We start from the raw sequence: 6,905 nt of genomic DNA on the forward strand, positions 1-6,905 counted from the left end.
CTGAGGGGTGGCCAGTCCTCTTCTGGCTGTACTGGGTAGAGAGGGACCAGGCTCTGAGGGGTGGCCAGTCCTCTTCTGGCTGTACTGGGTAGAGAGGAACCAGGCTCTGAGGGGTGGCCAGTCCTCTTCTGGCTGTACTGGGTAGAGAGGAACCAGGCTCTGAGGGGTGGCCAGTCCTCTCCTGGCTGTACTGGGTAGAGAGGAACCAGGCTCTGAGGGGTGGCCAGTCCTCTACTGGCTGTACTGGGTAGAGAGGAACCAGGCTCTGAGGGGTGGCCAGTCCTCTTCTGGCTGTACTGGGTAGAGAGGAAGCAGGCTCTGAGGGGTGGCCAGTCCTCTACTGGCTGTACTGGGTAGAGAGGAACCAGGCTCTGAGGGGTGGCCAGTCCTCTTCTGGCTGTACTGGGTAGAGAGGAACCAGGCTCTGAGGGGTGGCCAGTTCTCTCCTGGCTGTACTGGGTAGAGAGGAACCAGGCTCTGAGGGGTGGCCAGTCCTCTTCTGGCTGTACTGGGTAGAGAGGAACCAGGCTCTGAGGGGTGACCAGTCCTCTCTGGCTGTGCCGGAGATTATAAGACTAAATGGCCATTAAGGCCAGATCGTTCTTCAAGATGTTAAAATGTTCATAGATGACCAACGGGGTCAAAAAGTAATCACAGTGGTTGTAGATGGTGTAAGAGGTCAGCACCTCGAGAGTTAATGTCAGTTGGCTTTTCATAGAAGAGCATATCTCCTTACCACCTGCCCCTCTCTCTGAATCACTGTGTGTGTGTGTTTGTGTGTGTGTGTGTGTGTGTGTGTGTGTGTGTGTGTGTGTGTGTGTGTGTGTGTGTGTGTGTGTGTGTGTGTGTGTGTGTGTGTGGTTGAAGGGAGTTTCCTCTTCTTGAGAAACCGGAACATACTTGCTACCTAACGTCTGCACACACACACACACACACACACACACACACACACACACACACACACACACACACACACACACACACACACACACACACACACACACACACACAAACACACACACCTAGATTCCCAGAAGTGGAGGCCAAGCTGTAGATGACTGTTTGCTCATTCCGACCCAGATATACATTTCTTTGTCACCTTGGCTCTTTGTTCATATGTAAGTGGTGTACACTGAGTGTACAAAACAATAGGAACACCTTCCTCATATTGAGTGGCGCCCCCTTTTGCCCTCAGAACAGCCTCAACATGGACCAGCTTCACAGTGGAATGCCTTTGATAAAACTCAAAACTGACAACACTTGTAATGCTTATGTTGAGAACCATTGAATGACTCATTTACGCAGAACCAATGTTTTTAGTGAAATACCATGAGAACACTGAGAACCATGAGAACACTGAGAACACTGAGAACCATGAGAACTATGAGAACCATGAGAACCATGAGCACACTGAGAACCATGAGAACACTGAGAACCATGAGAACCCTGAGAACCATGAGAACCTGAGAACCATGAGAACACCGAGAACCATGAGAACACTGAGAACACTGAGAACCATGAGAACACTGAGAACACTGAGAACCATGAGAACACTGAGAACACTGAGAACCATGAGAACACTGTGAACCATGAGAACACTGAGAACACTGAGAACCATGAGAACACTGAGAACCATGAGAACACTGAGAACCATGATTTAGGTGCAATCTTACTGGCAGCAATATCCTTGCCTGTGAAGCCCTTTTTGTGCAAAGCAATGATGACGGCATGTGTTTCCTTACAGGTAACCATGGTTGACAGAGGCAGAACAATGATTCCAAGCACCAGACTCCTTTTGTTCCAGCCTCCTTCAGTCTATTATTCGACCTCAATCAGCATGACAGAGTGATCTCCAGCCCTGTCCTCGTCAACACTCACACCTGTGTTAACGAGAGAATCACTGACATGATGTCAGCTGGTCCTTTTGTGCCAGCGTTGAAATGCAGTGGAAATGTTTTTTGGGGGATTCAGTTCATTTGCATTGCAAAGAGGGACTTTGCAATTAATTGCAATTCGTCTGATCACTCTTCATAACATTCTGGAGTATATGCAAATTGCCATCATACAAACTGAGGCAGCAGACTTTCTGAAAATTAATATTCGTGTCATTCTCAAAACAATAGTTAGTCTGTTGGCTAGAGCACACTTTCCAATACAGTCTGTTGGCTAGAGCACACTTTCCAATGCAGTCTGTTGGCTAGAGCACACTTTCCAATACAGTCTGTTGGCTAGAGCACACTTTCCAATACAGTCTATTGGCTCGAGCACACTTTCCAATACAGTCTGTTGGCTAGAGCACACTTTCCAATACAGTCTGTTGGCTAGAGCACACTTTCCAATACAGTCTGTTGGCTAGAGCACACTTTCCAATACAGTCTGTTGGCTAGAGCACACTTTCCAATACAGTCTGTTGGCTAGAGCACACTTTCCAATACAGTCTATTGGCTTGAGCACACTTTCCAATACAGTCTGTTGGCTAGAGCACACTTTCCAATACAGTCTATTGGCTCGAGCACACTTTCCAATACAGTCTGTTGGCTAGAGCACACTTTCCAATACAGTCTGTTGGCTAGAGCACACTTTCCAATACAGTCTGTTGGCAAGAGCACACTTTCCAATACAGTCTGTTGGCTAGAGCACACTTTCCAATACAGTCTGTTGGCTAGAGCACACTTTCCAATACAGTCTGTTGGCTAGAGCACACTTTCCAATACAGTCTGTTGGCTAGAGCACACTTTCCAATACAGTCTGTTGGCTAGAGCACACTTTCCAAGACCAGAGGAGGCACATTTGCTATTTAACACAACAGTTACTGTGACAAAATCAGTAGAGTTGAAAATACCATGGAAACACATTGAACTTTAACATTGAACTTTAACATTGAACTTCAACATTGAACTTTAACATTGAACTTTAACATTGAACTTTAACATTGAACTTTAACATTGAACTTTAACATTGAACTTTAACATTTAACTTTAACATTGAACTTTAACATTGAACTTTAACATTGAACTTTAACATTGAACTTTAACATTTAACTTTAACATTTAACTTTAACATTTAACTTTCTATTTTACTCAACTGATGGAAACACAACACTGGTGGGAAAATTAACATATTTATTTGCTTTGTGAAAATATTTGAACTTTCACATGAAAATGTGTCCCCAGATGGATGGAATCCTGATTAGTAACCAGGTTTCCATCCAATCTTTTTATGTGAGTAAAGTAGCCAACATGTCGGATATAAATGTCACGACAAACCGGATGAAAATAGAGCACGTCAGTAAACTCTCCGCATGTTGACAACAGTTACCGTGACAAAACTATCAGTAAGTTGAACGTGCAATGGTGCTTAAGATTGTTGGCTAGAGTGCACGTGCCAATACAGTCTGTTGGCTAGAGTGCACGTGCCAATACAGTCTGTTGGCTAGAGTGCACGTGCCAATACATTCTTTTGTCTAGAGTGCAAGTGCCAATACAGTCTGCTGGCTAGAGTGCACGTGCCAATACAGTCTGTTGGCTAGAGTGCACGTGCCAATACAGTCTTTTGTCTAGAGTGCAAGTGCCAATACAGTCTGCTGGCTAGAGTGCACGTGCCAATACAGTCTGTTGGCTAGAGTGCACGTGCCAATAAGGTCTTTTGTCTAGAGCGCAAGTGCCAATACAGTCTGCTGGCTAGAGTGCACGTGCCAATACAGTCTGTCGGCTAGAGTGCATGTGCCAATACAGTCTTTTGTCTAGAGTGCACGTGCCAATACAGTGCTAGAGGGCACGTGCCAATACAGTCTGTTGGCTAGAGCGCACGTGCCAATACAGTCTGTTTGCTAGAGCGCATGTGCAAATACAGTCTGTTGGCTAGAGTGCACGTGCAAATACAGTCTGTTGGCTAGAGCGCACGTGCCAATATGGTCTGTTGGCTAGAGCGCACGTGCCAATACAGTCTTTTGGCTAGAGTGCACGTGCCAATACAGTCTTTTGGGTAGAGTGCACGTGCCAAAACAGTCTGTTGTCTAGAGTGCATGTGCCAATACAGTCTGTTGGCTAGAGTGCACGTGCCAATACAGTCTGTTGGGTAGAGTGCACGTGCCAATACAGTCTTTTGGCTAGAGTGCACGTGCCAATACAGTCTTTTGGTTAGAGTGCACGTGCCAATACAGTCTTTTGGTTAGAGTGCACGTGCCAATATAGTCTTTTGGTTAGAGTGCACGTGCCAATACAGTCGGCACACTCAGTAGAGGTGCGTGGGTAAAATCACTGGGGAAACCAAGCCAGAAAAACAACCTATGTGTTGTGATAATTGCGTTGTTTTGTCAATAACCTGTTAGTTCATATCCCTTGCCACTCTGATATACAGGCCTAAAGGCCGAGACAATAAGAAGACACAGTGGCAGAATAAACATGACCTACAGCTTGTTACATGACCTACAGCTTGGTCAAGCAAGTTAATGTTTCTGACATTTTCAGACCACTGAACAACTATTGATTTAGAACCACAGAGAGTTACCGCAAGTCACAAAGAAAACAGGATCTGTACAGACAGTCTATCACTCTGTCATATAGTACAGACAGTCTATCACTCTGTCATATAGTACAGACTGTCTATCACTCTGTCATACAGTACAGACCGTCTATCACTCTGTCATACAGTACAGACAGTCTATCAATCTGTCATATAGTACAGACTGTGAACTGTCTATCACTCTGTCATACAGTACAGACAGTCTATCACTCTGTCATACAGTACAGACTGTCTATCACTCTGTCATATAGTACAGACTGTGAACTGTCTATCACTCTGTCATACAGTACAGACCGTCTATCACTCTGTCATACAGTACAGACTGTCTATCACTCTGTCATATAGTACAGACAGTCTATCACTCTGTCATACAGTACAGACTGTCTATCACTCTGTCATACAATACAGACTGTCTATCACTCTGTCATACAGTATAGACTGTCTATCACTCTGTCATACAGTACAGACAGTCTATCACTCTGTCATACAGTACAGACAGTCTATCACTCTGTCATACAATACAGACTGTCTATCACTCTGTCATACAGTACAGACTGTCTATCACTCTGTCATACAGTACAGACTGTCTATCACTCTGTCATACAGTACAGACAGTCTATCACTCTGTCATACAGTACAGACAGTCTATCGCTCTGTCATAGAGTACAGACAGTCTATCACTCTGTCATACAGTACAGACAGTCTATCACTCTGTCATACAGTACAGACAGTCTATCATTCTGTCATACAGTACAGACTGTCTATCACTCTGTCATACAGTACAGACCGTCTATCACTCTGTCATACAGTACAGACAGTCTATCACTCTGTCATACATTACAGACTGTCTATCACTCTGTCATAGAGTACAGACAGTCTATCACTCTGTCATACAGTACAGACAGTCTATCACTCTGTCATACAGTACAGACTGTCTATCACTCTGTCATACAGTACAGACAGTCTATCACTCTGTCATACAATACAGACTGTCTATCACTCTGTCATACAGTACAGACAGTCTATCACTCTGTCATACAGTACACACTTAAATGTTTTGTTGTTCTACACTACCTGGCTAAAATGCTTGAATGTTAGCATAACTTCCTTTCATGGGCAACGTTAGCTAGTTTAACATTAGCCTTCTACATCTAGCTACATACGGAACTTCCAGCCTCTCAGTCCATGGGCACAATGTATGAATGTATGGTTGGATCAGAATCGCCATTATATAATCATTGACCAATACGGAGAATTAAGTCAAATCACAAGTCAAAATCGCTATCTCCATCCATAGCTAATTTAGGAAAGGGACCATTTTAGCTAGCTAGCCACCAGAGGACAACAGCAACACAACAACAGGCAACGATTGAAGTTGTTTCTGTCAATTAGGTAATTCTCTTGATGTGATGTGATAGGCGTGAAGACAAATCCAAATGGGCTACAATTGACACTCAGTTTAGCTTAACACTGATTGGCTATTATTTTATACTATTTTTTTAATCAAGGGAGGCCAAGTGCATTCAATGAGCATTCTGTATTATGCTACAGGTGGCAACAGTGTCATACTCTTTATGACCAGACAGCATCCGATAGATGGCCTACACATACATGGACAGAGGGGGCGCTGTTTTGCTCACTAGTATGCTGTCTCCGAGGAGAAACATTCAGCCTCTTGCAAAGTGAAGGAAAATTATAAACACAGAGAGATGAAAGATAACTTATTTATTTTTATTTTTTATTTTTGAGGGACGCCTGGCTTACCTTGGTATCCATGAATACACGACACTGGTCACACTCGCTTTTTAACGCAATATTTTTTGGGGTGAGAAACCATTTTAACTTTTTATTCGATACACAGGAATTTAACAGCATAAGTTATTTTAATGTGCACTATGTCATCACGCACAGCCTTTTATCCACATGTCAATTTAATGGTAAATGCGCATATTATTTTTATGCAGATTTTTTTAATATTCGCATTGAAAATCTGTCACTAATTAGATGGAAACCGAGCTACTTTCACCATTCATTCATCCCAGCCAAATCCCAGGAGGAACTTTTAAAAACAGACACTGACCTCTACTGATGTGTGAATACTTTTATTTCTAATTCACACTATAGGTCAAACTGAAATGTACTGGGCTGACTTTCATATATGTTCCATTGAGAAGACACTTCTAACAAAAGTTTTTTATTGTCATGAATAAATGTTCTGCATTTTATGTATGGGTGGTCCCACTATCTTGGAAGCACCATGCTCTACCAACTGAGCTACAGAGCTGTTTTCACATGGTCCTTTTTTAGCAAGGTTCCAGCCACTGTGTTGGATAACTCAACCTGGTCTCAGAGCATTACGTATTGTTCTGTATGGAGTACGC

This window comes from Oncorhynchus kisutch, unplaced genomic scaffold (assembly GCF_002021735.2).
Source record: "Oncorhynchus kisutch isolate 150728-3 unplaced genomic scaffold, Okis_V2 scaffold2574, whole genome shotgun sequence".
NCBI classification, from domain to species: domain Eukaryota; kingdom Metazoa; phylum Chordata; class Actinopteri; order Salmoniformes; family Salmonidae; genus Oncorhynchus; species Oncorhynchus kisutch.